Source organism: Schistocerca gregaria, chromosome 6, assembly GCF_023897955.1.
Source record: "Schistocerca gregaria isolate iqSchGreg1 chromosome 6, iqSchGreg1.2, whole genome shotgun sequence".
NCBI lineage: Eukaryota > Metazoa > Arthropoda > Insecta > Orthoptera > Acrididae > Schistocerca > Schistocerca gregaria.
This window is the reverse complement of record NC_064925.1, coordinates 573210584-573227843: the sequence shown is the minus strand read 5'-3', so window position 1 is coordinate 573227843 and position 17260 is coordinate 573210584.

Below are 17260 nucleotides of genomic sequence, written 5' to 3'. Positions count from 1 at the left end.
ACCATACGATATTTAAACCTGGTAAGCCGAGTGCCGCCCCCCCCCCCCCCCCCCCCCCCATGAACCATGGACCTTGCCGTTGGTGGGGAGGCTTGCGTGCCTCAGCGATACAGATGGCCGTACCGTAGGTGCAACCACAACGGAGGGGTATCTGTTGAGAGGCCAGACAAACGTGTGGTTCCTGAAGAGGGGCAGCAGCCTTTTCAGTAGTTGCAGGGGCAACAGTCTGGATGATTGACTGATCTGGCCTTGCAACATTAACCAAAACGGCCTTGCTGTGCTGGTACTGCGAACGGCTGAAAGCAAGGGGAAACTACAGCCGTAATTTTTCCCGAGGACATGCAGCTTTACTGTATCATTAAATGATGACGACGTCCTCTTGTGTAAAATATATTCCGAAGGTAAAATAGTCCCCCATTCGGATCTCCGGGCGGAGACTACTCAGGAGGATGTCGTCATCAGGAGAAAGAAAACTGGCGTTCTACGGATCGGAGCGTAGAATGTCGGATCCCTTAATCGGGCAGGTAGGTTAGAAAATTTAAAAAGGGAAATGGATGGGTTAAAGTTAGATATAGTGGGAATTAGTGAAGTTCGATGGAAGGAGGAACAAGACTTCTGGTCAGGTGACTACAGGGTTATAAACACAAAATCAAATAGGGGTAATGCAAGGAGTAGGTATAATAATGTATAGGAAAATAGGAATGCGGGTAAGCTACAACAAACAGCATAGGGAACGCATTATTGTGGCCAAGATAGATACGAAGCCCACACCTACTACAGTAGTACAAGTTTATATGCCAACCAGCTCTGCAAATGACGAAGAAATTGAAGAAATGTCCGATGAAATAAAAGAAATTATTCAGATAGTGAAGGGAGACGAAAATTTAATAGTAATGGGTGACAAGAATTCGAGTGTAGCAAAAGGGAGAGAAGGAAACATAGTAGGTGAATATGGATTGGGGCTAAGAAATGAAAGAGGAAGCCGCCTAGTAGAATTTTGCACAGAGCACAACTTAATCATAGCTAACACTTGGTTTAAGAATCATGAAAGAAGGTTGTATACATGGAAGAACCCTTGAGATACTAAAAGGTATCAGATAGATTATATAATGGTAAGACAGAGATTTAGGAAACAGGTTTGAAGTTGTAAGACATTTTCAGGGGCAGATGTGGACTCTGACCACAATCTATTGGTTATGACCTGTAGATTAAAACTATAGAAACTGAAAAAATGTGGGAAATTAAGGAGATGGGACCTGGATAAACTGCAAGAACCAGAGGTTGTACAGAGTTTCAGGGAGAGCATAAGGGAACAATTTACAGGAATAGGGAAAAGAAATACAGTAGAAGAAGAATGGGTGGCTCTGAGGGATGAAGTAGTGAAGGCAGCACTGGATAAAGTAGGTAAAAAGACGAGGGCTGCTATAAATCCTTGGGTAACAGAAGAAATATTGAATTTAATTAATGAAAGGAGAAAATATAAAAATGCAGTAAATGAAGCAGGCAAAAAGGAATACAAACGTCGCAAAAATGAGTTCGACAGGAAGTGCAAAATGGCTAAGCAGGGATGGCTAGAGGACAAATGTAAGGATATAGAAGCTTATCTCACTAGGGGTAAGATAGATACCGCCTACAGGAAAATTAAAGAGACCTTTGGAGAGAAGAGAACCACGTGTATGAATATCAAGAGTTCAGATGGCAACCCAGTTCTAAGCAAAGAAGGGAAGGCAGAAAGGTGGAAGGAGTATATAGAAGGTTTATACAAGGGCGATGTACTTGAGGACAATATTATGGAAATGGAAGAGTATGTAGATGAAGACGGAATGGGAGATACGATACTGCGTGAAGAGTTTGACAGAGCACTGAAAGACCTGAGTCGAAACAAGGCCCCCGGAGTAGACAACATTCCATTGGAAGTACTGACGGCCTTGGGAGAGCCAGTCATGACAAAACACTACCAGCTGGTGAGCAAGATGTATGAGGCAGGCGAAATATCCTCAGACTTCAAGAAGAATATAATAATTCCAATCCCAAAGAAAGCAGGTGCTGACAGATGTGAAAATTACCGAACTATCAATTTAATAAGTCACAGTTGCAAAATACTAACGCGAATTCTTTACAGACGAATGGAAAAACTGCTAGATGCGGACCTCGGGGAGGATCAGTTTGGATTCCGTAGAAACCTTACGACTTATCTGAGAAGAAAGATTAAGAACAGGCAAACCTACGTTTCTAGCAAGTGTAGACTTAGAGAAAGCTTTTGACAATGTTGACTGGAATACTCTCTTTCAAATTCTGAAGGTGGCGGGGTAAAATACAGGGAGCGAAAGGCTATTTACAATTTGTACAGAAACAAGATGGCAGTTATTATAGTCGAGGGGCATGAAAGGGAAGCAGTGGTTGGGAAAGGAGTGAGACAGGGTTGTAGCCTCTCCCCGATGTTGTAAATAGCCTTTCGCTCTCTGTGTTTTACCCCTGCCACCTTTAGAATTTGAAAGAGAGTATTCCAGTCAACATTGTCAAAAGCTTTCTCTAAGTCTACGTAGGTTTGCCCTTCCTTATTCTTTGTTCTAAGGTAAGTCGTAAGGGCAGTATTGCCTCACGTGTTCCAGTATTTCTTCGGAATCCAAACTGATCTTCCCCGAGGTTGGCTTCTACTAGTTTCTCCATTCGTCTGTAAAGAATTCGTGTCAGTATTTTGCAGCTGTGGCTTATTAAACTGATTGGTTGGTAATTTTCACATCGTGGTCAAAATATAAGTTTTGATAATCAGAAGAATCAGGAGTACAGAGCTCTTACAACAGAATTTTTAAGAAATTACATACTCACAATCAAATACTCCAGAAAACAATCTCACTGCTTACATTAAATACTGCTTAAATACATATCTTTTGCAAAAGTAAGATGTACATTGTGACGTGAAGAAGAAATGAATTCGGTTAACGTATACTTGGCTGGCGTATTAGCTCTTCAGTGCTTGCCAGTCTTATTTTATTTATTCATGTGTCGTGTTTTATTAGAGTAGTGTGAAATTCTTCTGTTGTGTGTGTTTTTGTGTGTGTGTGTGTGTGTGTGTGTGTGTGTTTTACAAGGTAGAACAGGTATATTTTATTCCTTATTTACTTAATTCAAGGGCGAACCCAGAAAGGGAGGTCATTGTGTGGTTTAGTTGGCCTTATGCCTCTTACCAGATGATATTTGGCAACGTAATTATTTTGAACATCTATGGAATGGTACCTAGGTTTACAAGAGATTTCTCCAACTGAGTCTAGTAATTCGACATTACTTGTTACTAGCTGTTTACCGAACTAGACGCATATGTAATAATTATATTGTGGTTTTTCTGGTGGCTTAGCTAATTCAATCAGTGTGTATGATCGGCTACTGTCACGGTTTGCTTGCCATCAATCCCTGAGATCAACAGTTGCCTTTCGCGTCGTGTATTTCATTTGTGTGTTATGACGGTGAGGGGGCTTTATGTTTATAATTAGTTTCGCTTAGAATTTACTCCAACCGATTCCTTCTGAATTCCTCTTAAGTAAATATAAGCAACACCCTGCATTCGCGCCTTTTAGTACAGGTTTTGTTGGTCTCACTAATATCACACCTTGTACCTGGTGTTTTCATCGGCCGCTACGTCTTAACGCTCGCTGTGTTTGTAAACCCGAAAGCCTGTTAGCCAGCAAAAGGTGTATTTTGACGTAAGCCTAACGTTCGTACAAATAATAAGTAAAGGGCGTACTGTATTCTTAACCAAATTTCGTGTAACTCATAAAGCACGTTCGGCTATTGAAAAACTTTTTCGCATGGTCGCCGACTATTGTTTCTGTTAGCCTTTGTCTGTAATAAATTTTAAAGTATTTTAAGTAGTGAAATGCCGTTCACATAAAAATAGTCAGTGCTGACGTAAGCTGAACTGTAATAGCGAGGAACCATGTTCCTAAATGAAAGTTGTGTATAAGAGTAAATTACTTGACAGGGCTTCAAGGTGGTTGCTATTTATCATTTGGCGTTAAGGTGTGTGTGCTGTTACTACGTGTAAGTTTGTTTAACCGGGTGAGATTCTTGACCTGAAATTTTTTGCTATGGAGCGCCGCATTATATTAATTAATAATCCTTCCTTCAACTGCTTAGAGCTTCAAATTATTTTCATAAGTAAAGGAAGGAGACTTTATTTTGGGTCCGCCGTGGAGCAGTGGCGTCTTTCTCTTTTCTAAAAATTATGAGCTAACGTGCATGCTTTTAACAATTCCGTTTCTGATGTTGTGATCCTTGGGTTTAGCTACCTTATTTACTAGGCACCAGTGATCTCACTGCTGAATTGTGTATTTTACTAAATGTGTTAGATTGCTTATGGATAATAAAGTGCTGTTAATGTATCCAATGAGTGATGATACACCTTCTAATATCGAATCAGACCTCACTTTGCCCAGTGTGCTGCTGCATCTCAACCTGGAATTGGCTCATCAAGTCGTTCGAAGTCCTCTGCAGAAATATTAAGTCATGCTGCCTCTATAATCGTTCATAATAGCGAAAGTGTTGGCGATATTGGATTTTGTGCGCAAACTGACCTCTTGATTATGGCTCAAATGGCTCTGAGCACTATGGGACTTAACATCTGAGGTCATCAATCCCCTAGAACTTAGAACTACTTAAACCTAACTAACCTAAGGACATCACAAACATCCAAGCCAGAGGCAGGATGCGAACCTTCGATCGTAGCGGTCGCGCGGTTCCAGACTGAAGCGCCTACAACCGTTAGGCCACACGGGCCGGCTCTTGATTGTGTCCGACACATGTTAGAAAGATTCATGTCGGTAGATCTGGGTGGCCAAACAATTCACTTCAATTTCCAAAATCGCGAACAGTCGTGGCTCACTAACATGGCGCACTGTTGTCTATAAAAATTTTATTCTTGTTTTCTAACATGAAGTTCATGAATGACTGCAAATTGTCTCCAAGTATCCGAACATTACCTACCAAACAATGATCGGTACAGTCCTACTAGAGACCCCAGCCTGTTCAATGTAAAAACAGCCCAGACAGGTATGGAGCCACCTACATCTTCTGCCACAGCCCATCAACACCAAATTCAGCCGCTTCATCCTGATACGTTCGTCGAGAGTCTCACATTGATTTCTGCGGTTATTTCTTGCAGTCTTGTTTGTCCCTCAGCACTGATAACTTCACGCAAACGCCGCTGCTTTCAGTCGTTGAAGTTAAGACTGTGCCCACTGCCTTGTCCGGGGTGACAGGTAATGTCTGAAATTTGGTATTCTCAGCACATTCTTTGCACTGTGCATCTCGGCATAATGAATTTCCTAACAACTGCCGAGATGCAGAGTCTCATGCATCTAGCACCAACTACCAATCTACGTACAGATTCTTAATTCCCTTCGTGTGACCATAGTCATGTGGAAAACCTTTTCACACGATTCACCTCAGTAGATATGACACCTCTGCCAACGCAATGTCATTTTACACCTTGCGTAAGCGATACTACCGCTATTCACTGAGTTTTCTCAACTGAGTGTGTATTATTTTGTTAACACGCCATCTTTTCTCTCCTACCAGCTCTCTACCGCTTGATGTTTCCCTTTCTTATGTTTCAAACTGTGCTCATTGCAGCTGTACAAAGCTCCTACTGTTACCTTACTAAGCCACTTCATCTCATCAACATTAAATTCATTATACTCAAATCATCTTTTATATGCTCTATGTGAACATTGCATCTTATACGAAGCCCATGTAGAAGGCTATCAAAGTTACTCCGGTGATGACATTTCCTGCTAGGAGACCGATATTCGTAGAAATGAGGACAGCCTCTATCTTTGACCCAGGCGTAAACGAAAACTAACAGTCATCCCACAGAGCAAGCCGTGAACAATTTTGTATCCACAATCTCGTATGGAGGCAACTGCAGCACAGCGGCTAAAAGAAACTCCATCCGCAATCCGAATGCTCTCATCTGCACCTCTATCAGCAGACATTAAAATTTTGTAAACCACTGTAATACTTTCAGTACATCAGAAATCTGATGGCGGGCTTGCACCTGACCAAACTTTTCATTGCTGACGTTGAACTAAGAAAATATAGGTCAGTAGCAATGATATTTCACGCAACATCAGTCACATTCTTGATACGTTCCGTAAATTATATTCAAAAGCTAAAGAAACTGGTTCACCTGAATAATATTGTGTAGGGCCCTCCACGAGCACGCAGAAGTGCCGCAGCACGACGTGGCATAGACTCGGCTGATGTCTGAAGTAGTGCTGAAGGGAGCTGACACCACGAATCTTGCAGGGCTTTCCATAAACCCGCCAGAGTACGAGGGGGTGGAGATCTCTTCTGAACAGCACGCTGCAAGGCATCCCAGATGCGCTCAATAACGTTCATGTCTGGACGTTTGGTGGGCAACGGAAGTGCTTAAGCTCAAAAGTGCTCGTGAGGCCGCTCCTTAGGAATTCTGGACGCGTAGGGTGTCGCATTGTCCTGCTGTAGCTGCTCAAGTCCGTCAGAATGGACAGTGGACATGAAAGGATGCAGGAGCTTATGTGCGTGTCACCTGTCAGAGTCGCATCTGCACGTATCGGGATTCCCATATCATTCCATCTGCACAAACTCGACACCGTTACAGAGCCTCCAGCTTGAAGAATCCCCTGAATCTGAAACGTGACTCGACCAACCAGGCAACATGTTTCCAGTCATCGACAATGTGTTGCCGGGCCCAGACTTGGCGTAAAGCTTTGAGTCGTGAAGCCATCAAGGGTACGCGAGTGGGCCTTCGGCTCCGAAACCCTCTACCGATGACGTTTCATCGAATGTTTCGCATGCTGACACTTGATGGGCCAGCATTGAAATCTGCAGAAATATTCGGAATTGTTGCACTTCTCTCACGTTGAACGAGTATTTTTAGTCGTCGTTGGTCCCGTTCTTAGAGGATCTTTTCCCGGCCGCAGCGATATCTGAGATTTGATGTTTTACCGGATTCCTGATTTTCACGGTACACTCGTGAAATGGTCGTACTGGAAAATCCTCCGTTCATCGCTACATCGAGATGCTGTGTCCCATCGCTCGTGCGCGGACTATAACACAATGTCCAAACCCACTTAAGTCTTGATAACCCGCCATTTCAGCAGTAGTAACAGATCAACAGCTGCTCCAGACACATCTTGTTTTATACAGGCGTTGCCGCGTCATATTTTGCCTATTTCACTATGTCTGTATCTGAATACGCATGCCTATACCAGTTTCTTTGACGCTTGAGTGAACATTTCCTGTTGAGAATACTGAAACGGATTTTGTGCAATTTTCTTTGGATCTTTGTGACAGGGGGACTTGTAGTTTTAAAATCTGTCTACACATCTCGCACACTGTTAAACGATGGAAATAATTCGTTTATACATTGTACGCTAATTCACAATAATGTAAAATCATTTCAGAAAGCTTTTTAATGTGATCTTGTGCGCAATTAAGAGAAAACGTTGATAGATGTTCTGGTTTCAAACCAAACATTATTTCTGTACACGTAAAGCAAATAAATGGAAATTATGAAATTGAAACTGCCGTTAACCTTTTAACGGGAAGTACGCTATTTATTGGTGGAGATATCCACAGATCCAGTGGAAAATGTTCACGCTGACTCAAACTGTTTTCCGAAAAATAATTATGACTTCTTATATACATAGATACAAACGACGGATATCCGCACATCATCGCAGCCCTGTAACTACGAGCTAGCAATGTGCATGTGTGTGTGTCCTGACCAAAGCGTCGTACTAAAGTTCAATACTCATAAAGAACTCGTCGAGTTGGATACGATGTGAAGGACGTACTGTTGCTCGAATTTTTAAGTTTAATTTTTTAACACCCAATACTTACTTCCAAAATTTTAAATCATACTTTGATTCATAGTTACATAGCACGATCAGTATCACGTTAAATTGTACCACGCCTTTGGCTGGTTCCTAAGGTCAGGACAGAGTAATCACATTTTTTTTCCTTTCTCGTTTTATTTTCTGCATTTCTTCACCTTCAGCAAGCACGAGCTGTTCCTCTTTTCCTGGCGGGGTTCGGTGGACACGGTGTATAGCTGTAGCTTTGGGTGACGTCCTCGTATTAGTTGGCACGCTGTCTTTACTGTGTGCAGATTCATCTTGTGGCTAATTATTCACTGTTTATTATTGTATCTCAGTTAACATAATTACAGGAATTTGCATTCAAATGTGTATGAGTTGTATGAATATAAAAAAAAAGAAGTGAGGCGATCCTCTTGTCGGATAATTCCTATTGTTCAGGAGTAAGACTGCCGGCTGGTGTGGCCGAAAGGTTCTAGGCGCTTCAGTCTGGAACAGCGCGACCGCTAAGGTCGCAGGTTCGAATCCTGCTTCGGTCATGGATGTGTGTGATGTCCTTAGGTCAGTTAGGTTTAAGTAGTTCTAAGTTTTAGTGGACTGATGACCTAAGATGCTAGGTCTCATAGTGCTCAGAGCTATTTGAACCATTTTCAGGAATAAGACCTGGAAGTGACTTAGCTTAAGATGTCTGTACGATAAGGCACAAACACGGAATAGATAAGGAGAAAACCAGCCACGTTCTTTTCTACGAAAAGAGAGAAGCTCTCCCCTTGAGCGATTTGGGGAAACCGCAGGACTCCTAAATCTGAGTTGCTGAAAGTAGACGTAAGCTCCAACTTCCATGTAGTTCACCACATCTTTACTCTACCTATGACACAACCTGGTGACATCTCTAACTCTTCCACTTACTTAATGTCACTGAATGCATTTCTAGATTTTCTGTTGTCTCACTTTCTCGAGTTGCTAGTTGCATTTCTTTATTTCTTCCTGTCTTGTACTAATTTTTTCTTCTGTAACTAGCACATGTAATGAAGTTGACAATAGACTTGACGTAATTTAATTATAGTATGAGACTACACTTATTTTTGTCTGGAGCTCGTTCCAGCGACCAGTTAACAACTCTTGTTACGCCTAAACCGGTGTTGTATTAAACCATCGTTGCTGTACTGTTAATTTTTCGCATATTCTTTCGAGTACCTCTTAAACAGCTCCGCTATATTTTCACCTTTTTAAATTGTACCTTTTACATACATCTAGAATACTTCCAGCTTTCATTCCTGCGATTTACAGGTTTCCACTCCCCACCCCTCCCCCAGAATGCCAAGCAACAGACATTTTATTCTAGGAAGTTCTTCCTGAAGTTAGTTCTAAATTTTGAACAACTGCTTTGCTAAAGTATGCTTTCTGCTCTCACACTGATCTATGTCTGATGTCTGCCTTTCCTTTCGCCTTTTCTGTGATATTACTTCGTCTCTGAATTATGGTTTTGTAACTTTTTTCAAATCTAGGATTAGAATCGTCTACCTCTTAGTTGCAGATTAACAACGACGCCTACAGACTAACAAGGCCTTTACCACATAAAAATGTGACGATAGATTATGAGAACTGTAAAACCATTTTAATCTTTGTATGTGAGTGGAGCTGCACGGCTTCTACAATTATGAGACTTGTTGGATTCGTTGATGACGTCTGTTTGAAATTTCAACGACGAGTTGTGCTGACAGAGCACGTGGCGCACCCACACCCAGTAGACAAGCTTCGCGCAAGTTTCCACACGAATTAACTTCGAGTAGCGCCAGATGAAATTAATTCCTCGGTGCCAGACCGAGCGAAACGCAGTTCGAAAGGAGTTCCTGAAACAAAACAAAATACATCCTCCCGGTCCGAATTAATCATCCGTGACCCCTAGCCGGCGGTGCCTTTATGTGGTAATCTAATTGCGTTCTAATTACAGCTAATTTGTGTTTTAATTAATGCCGCTTGGACTGTGCGTTATTATTGTCCGAAATTCTGTTGCGAAGTTGGAATATTTCTGGTCCGCTTTCCTTCATTTTATTTGTCTCCTCTCTTCTTTTTTCTTTTTTTATTCGATATCTTGCTCAGAATTTCGCATCCGCCCGTTGCGGCGGCGTGCAGACAGCGGCGATATTCCAATAAAAGCCTTTCCGCGAACAATGGATTCGAATTTAATTATTCCTATGGCGCTGGTGCTCTTTGCTCTGGGATAATGGAGGATGGATCTTAACAGGCAATTATCGCTCATTTATTTAGTCCGCCACGGATTTCCGCGTTAGCCCACTCGAATAATTGTGGAAGTAGCTCGCCTCCTTTCACCGAACTTATTTATGCGCTGTGCGTTATCTCACCTTTTTGATTCTGTTTTCTGAGTGTGGGATGAGAAGAGACTCCCTGAGCACACAGTTATATGCTTTTCTGTGAGAATCAAGAGTGAAGTGTTCTGCGTGCCTAGTATTCGGACATCGTGTCCAGGTTATTGTTTATGATGAAAACCGGGATGGTCCTTCTGAAGAGTACACGTCCAGATTCCTTCATCAACCACGTCGGATCTGAGCTTCTAGTTGTTTCGTTTCTAATGACTTCTTCGGCACAGGGATATTGCCATAATCTTCCTTCTTTTCTTTAGAAACTTCCGGTTTTTAAATGGTCATTTTGTCGTAAGGTCTTATGGGACCAAACTGCTGATGTCATCGATCCCTAAGCCTACGCACTACGTAATGTAACTTAAACTAACCTGCACTGGCTGGCCACAGTGGCCGAGCGGTTCTAGGGGCTACAGCCTGGAACCGCGCAGCGGCTACGGTCGCAGGTTCGAATCCTGCCTCGAGCATGGATGTATGTGATGTCCTCAGGTTAGTTAGGTCTAAGTAGTTGTAACTGTAGGGGACTAATGACCTCAGATGTTAAGTCCCATAGTGCTCAGAGCCATTTGAACCGTTTTCTAACTTACACTAAGGAAAACACACACAGCCTTGGCCGAGGGAGGACTCGAACCTCCGACGGGGGCAACCGCGCGGACCGTGACAAGGAGTTCTAGACCGCTCAGCTACCCCGCGCGGCCTTGAAATGGTCAGTGTGAGGACATACATCAGCCCAACAACGGTAAAATTACTGGAGGAGCTGTTAGCTAGGATGGGATTCTAGTTTTTCATATCTTTTTTTTCTCTGTCTAATTTGTTGGCGTTAGTGTATAACGTTATCAAGTGCACTGTATAGGCAACCAAAGTAGTAATGTTCATTATATAAATTTAGAATTCTATAGACCCAGTGGAACATAGCGTGCCGTAGGCATCTATCTCGCTACTCGCTACATCAAGTAAGTGCCAATAACAACAGACTGACTCATATAGCCTGTGGTGGTGGTGGAAGGCTGGTGATGGGGGTCAATGGAAATAGCCACACTTCGTAATACAAGAAGTGGGAACGGCAGTCATAAAACTGGAATATCGGTACAACACCACGAAATGATACTAATTCCTTACAAGCCACTGTTGTTGTTGTTGTTGTGGTCTTCAGTCCTGAGATTGGTTTGATGCAGCTCTCCATGCTACTCTATCCTGTGCAAGCTTCTTCATCTCCCAGTGCCTACTGCAACCTACATCTTCTGAATCTGTTTAGTGTATTCATCTCTTGGTCTCCCTCTACGATTTTTACCCCCCCCACGCTGCCCTCCAATACTAAATTGGTTATCACCTGATGCCTCAGAACGTGTCCTACCAACCGATCCTTTCCTCTAGTTAAGTTGTGCCAAAAAACTTCTCCCCAATCCTATTTAATACCTCCTCATTAGTTATATGATCTACCCATCTAATGTTCAGTATTCTTCTGTAGCACCACTTTTCGAAAGCTTCGATTCTCTTCTTGTCCAAACTAGTTATCGTCCATGTTTCACTTCCATACATGGCTACACTCCAAACACTGCCAGGAACGATTTCCTGACACTTAATTCTACACTCGATGTTAGCAAATTTCTCTTCTTCAGAAACGCTTTCCTTGCCATTGCCAGTCTACATTTTATATCCTCTCTACTTCGACCATCATCAGTTATTTTATTTCCTAAATAGCAAAACTCCTTTACTACCTTAAGTGTCTCATTTCCTTATGTAATTCCCTCATCATCACCTGACTTAATTCGACTACATTCCATCATCCTCGTTTTGATTTTGTTGATGTTTATCTTATATCATCCTTTCAAGACACTGTCCGTTCCGTTCAACTGTTCTTCCAAGTCCTTTGCTGTCTCTGACAGAATTACAATGTCATCGGCAAACCTCAAATTTTTCATTTCTTGTCCATGGATTTTAATACCTACTCCGAATTTTTCTTTTGTTTCCTTCACTGCTTGCTCAATATACAGATTGAATAACATCGGGGAGAGGCTACAACCCTGTCTCACTCCCTTCCCAATCACTGCTTCCCTTTCGTGCCACTCGACTCTTGTAACTACCAACTGTTTTCTGTACAAATTGTAAATAGCCTTTCGCTCCCTGTATTTTACTCCTGCCACCTTTAGAATTTGAGAGTATTCCAGTCAACATTGTCAAAAGCTTTCTCTAAGTCTACAAATGCTTGAAACGTAGGTTAGCCTTTCCTTAATCTTCCTTCTAAGATAAGGCGTAAGGTCAGTATTGCCTCAAGTGTTCCAACATTTCTGTTAGTATTTTGCAGCTGTGACTTATTAAACTGATAGTTCTGTAATTTTCACATCTGTCAACACCTGCTTTCTTTGGGATTGGAATAATTATATTCTTCTTTAATCTGAGGGTATTTCGTCTGTCTCATACATCTTGCTCACCAGATGGTAGAGTTTTATCTGGGCTGGCTCTCCCAAGGCCGTCAGTAGTTCTAATGGAATGTTTTCCACTCCCGGAGCCTTTTTTCGACTCAGGTCTTTCAGTGCTCTGTCAAACTCTTCACGCAGTATCGTATCTCCCATTTCATCTTCATCTACATCCTCTTCCATTTCCATAATATTGTCCTCAAGTACATTGCCCTTGTATAGGCCATCTATATACTCCCTCCACTTCTCTGCTTTCCCATCTTTGTTTAGAACTGGGTTTCCATCTGAGCTCTTGATATTCATACAAGTGGTTCTATTTTCTCCAAAGGTCTCTTTAATTTTCCAGTAGATAAGATATGAATATCATTATTTTGTGCAGTTTACTGTATGTAAGAATCATTTGGCGGATTATTTGTGGGACGGTGGTCATTTGTCCTCTAGCCATCCCTGCTTAGCCATTTTGCACTTCCTGTCGATCTTGTTTTTGAGACGTTCGTATTCCTTTTTGCGTGCTTCATTGACTGCATTATTATATTTTCTCCTTTCATCAATTAAATTCAGTGGCCCCCCAAGAATAATGGACCTTGCTGTTGGTGGGGAATCTTGCATGCCTCAGCGATACAGACAGCCGTACCGTAGGTGCAACCACAACGGAGGGGTATCTGTTGAGAGGCCAGACAAACGTGTCGTTCCTGAAGGGGGGCAGCAGCCTTTACAGTAGTTACAGGTGCAACAGTCTGGATGATTGTCTGGTCTGGCCTTGTAAGACTAACCAAAACAGCCTTGATGTGCTGGTACTGCGAAAGGCTGAAGGCAAGGGGAAACTACAGCCGTAATTTTTCCCGAGGGCATGCAGCTCTACTGTATGATTAAATGATGATGTCGTCCTCTTGGGTAAAATATTCCGGAGGTAGAATAGTCCCCCATTCGGATCTCCGGGCGGGGACTACTCAGGAGGAAGTCGTTACTAGTAGAAAGAAAACTGGCGTTCTACGGATCGGAGCGTGGAATGTCAGATCCCTTGATCGGGCAGTTAGGTTAGAAACTTTAAAAAGGGAAATGGATAGGTTAAAGTTAGATATAGTGGGAATTAGTGAAGTCGGTGGCAGCAGGAACAAGACTTCTATGGGGAAATGATGCCCATAGATGTTAAGTCCCATAGTGCTCAGAGCCATTTGTACAAGACTTCTGGTCAGGTGAATACAAGGTTATAAATACAAAATAAAATGCCGGCAATTCAGGAGTTTCATAAGGAATAAAAAAATAGGAGTGCGGGTAAGCTACTACAAACAGCATAGTGAACACATTATTTTGGCCAAGATAGACACGAAGCCCACGCCTACTACAGTAGTACAAGTTTATATGACAACTAGCTCTGCAGATGACGAAGTAATAGAAGAAATGTATGATGGAATAAAAGAAATTATTCAGATAGTGAAGGGAGACGAAAATTTAATGGGTGACTGGAATTCGGTAGTAGGAAGAGAAGGAAACGTGGTAGGCGAATATGGATTGGGGCTAAAAAATGAAAGAGGAAGTCGCCTGATAGAATTTTGCACAGAGCTTAACTTAATCATACCTAACACTACGTCCAAGAATCATAAAAGAAGGTTGCATACATGGAAGAAGCCTGCAGATACCGAAAGGTTTCAGATAGATTACATAATGGTAAGACAGAGATTCAGGAAACAGGTATTAAATTGTAAGACATTTCCAGGGGGCAGATGTGGACTCTAATCACAATGTATTGGTTATGAACTGTAGATTAAAACTGAAGAAACTGCAAAAAGGTGGAAATTTAGGGAGATGGGACCTGGATAAACTGAAAGAACCAGAGGTTGTACAGAGTTTCAGGGAGAGCATAAGGGAACAATTGACAGGAATGGGGGAAGGAAATACAGCAGAAGAAGAATGGGTAGCTTTGAGAAATGAAGGAGTGAAGGCAGCAGAGCATCTAGTAGGTAAAAAGACGAGGGCTAGTAGAAATCCTTGGGTAACAGAAGAAATACTGAATTTAACTGATGAAAGAGGAAAATATAAAAATGCAGTAAATGAAGCAGGCAACGTCTCAAAAACAAGATCGACAGGAAGTGCAAAATGGCTAAGCAGGGGTGGCTAGAGGACAAATGGACACTGTCCCACAAATAATCCGCCAAATGATTCTTACATACAGTAAACTGCACAAAATAATGATGTTCATACCTTATCTCCAGCCAGAAGAGAACGTCATGTTGACGCAATATTTCCGCTGCCCACCTGGCTGCCACCTTCAGGTGAGTAATCCGCCGCACTGACTCACCGAAATGAAATGTAACAGCAGCAGCGGTTCCTTTATAGGTTCAATGCACGTGCGCGAACCTAACCGCCCTCCAGCGGAAAGTACGACATCGCACCGGTGGTGAACTGCGAAAACGATAAATCCATATCAAATACTCCTAACACCTTTTGTTACGGCATAAAGTAAACGCTGGCACGCCGGTGGTAGCGAGTTCGATAGCTGCGTCAACGCTAGCCACTTTGTTAGGAATACCTACGTATCACAGATTTTTTCTTTGTCTACTCTGAAGAAGACTGATTATTTTGTATGTCGCCCTTGGTTTGCGACCCATATCAAAATCAAGTATTGTAATTGTCTCATTAATGTGAGTTGTTTGATTGTGTGTCTAGCGAACCGATTAAGTAGGATTCCTAGACGACAACAACATTGGCGGTGATTTGGTTAACGAATAGCGCAGCTGCAAGCTGTTAGCCAACCTTTGTCACAGATTTTTTTTTGTCGTGGGCTTTTGTGTTTTGCTGGTGCCTTAGTTCTATCTTGCCTTTTCTTTGCATGGGTGTGTTTGCATGTTGTAATAGTGTCTCTTATAGGGTTTCTTCTATTCAAGGTTCGCAGATGGGCGTTGGAGAAATTGTCTGTGCTTGTGTGCTTATTTTTATTGCTTGCGTTGTCTACTTATTGCATTTGCGTATTCCAAAATGAGCTACCCACCTCTTCCACCTCCTGCTCACGCGCCTCAGCTGCAAGAAACAGACGCAGTGCAGCTAACACGGATGTTTCAGTTTCAGGCGCATCGGATTGCAACCCTTCTAAACGTGATACAGCAGTTACTGACTAACCAAGTGACCAACGTAACGTGCCCAACAGACCAACATGCAACAACTGTGGCTCCGAGAGCCATAATGCCTTTTCGCCGGTTTAACAAAAGAGAAGACGAATGGCCCGAGTGAGTTTACAGTATGAAGCCCTCATCATTGCTCACAAAGTATCAGATACTGTGAAACTTCGTTACTTTTGGTCAACAGTAGGAAGAGCATTTTTCTTCGCCTCATTCAAAAATTATTCCGTATCGCCATTCCAAGTGAACTTTCCTATTGTAGGGAAGTAGCCTACACACACCATATAGAATTCATATGCTTTCCATTGTCTGTCAACCTAGTCCGGTATAAATAGCTATGTTGCACAATACCTTAATAGTAAAGTAAATAATCTGAAAATTTAGTAGCATGTCAGGAGTGATGCTAAAATAGTAATCTGTTAAGTTTCAGTTTGGTAACTTTATCAGTTTTCGAAATTTGGACATTTTACGTAAAAATCATCGGCAGAATAGGAAGGAGCTAGAAACTTCAAAATTTATATTCGAATTCCTTTTTCTTTATAATTTAATGGAAACAGCATGCCCGATCTCACAAAGTAATATTTTCGTTGAAATTCATGATTTTCTGTTTTTGTGTCCTAAAAGTTCGAAAGCAAGATAGATTAAGTAAGTTTTCAGATAAAGCTAGTATGTTTAGATTTAGGTGGGATGGAGATACGCTATAATAACAAAGATGAGAGAAGTCTCAAAAAGGTAGCTACAAAACTATAGCTGTAGCGTCTCTACAAAGGGCAAGTTCAGAGCTCACCTATTGCGTGCAGTACAACTAAAATAAATCTCTCGCCAAAAGTACTTAACCTAGCCACATCACAATTTTCCTATAGATACTTACCTGTGTGCTGATTGCAAAATTAAATCGAGAGATTCATTGGCCTTCAGCGAATGAAGCATTTAATTATTTAGTAACTTGAAGTGGTGTTATGCTGGCCCCAGCGGTTGGTCAGTAAGGCAAATGTTGTCGGCTGCGCCTTCGGTGATCCGCACCACGGCGATATAAATAAGAGCACGCGAGCCTGAGTCAGGCCCCAGTTGTTGCCAGGAACAGCCTTGGATACCATATTATGTAACTCGATATGCACTTAACAATGACTTCACATTGGGGTAAAGTGTTAATTACGAAATGACTCCATGTTTTCACATGTCGCCGCAGGACAGACTTACTACTATTACTAGCGTGGCATTTGATAAGTATTAAGATCAAATTTTGGCTAGCATTCACTTTGAACATTTACATCGATAACGATTATTGAACAGTTTCGTTATCAACGGATAATAGGATCCGTGCAACAGACTCTGAACAGCTCCGCTTGTACAATTGCGGATATTGGTAATCATTTGTCTGGAATTTGCGCTTTATCGTTTTCAGAATATAGTGAAAATTGTTATAGTGTACACCATTTTCTATGAATCCCAGACATCATCCTAAATCCTCAGAGTAATGAACTTCAATA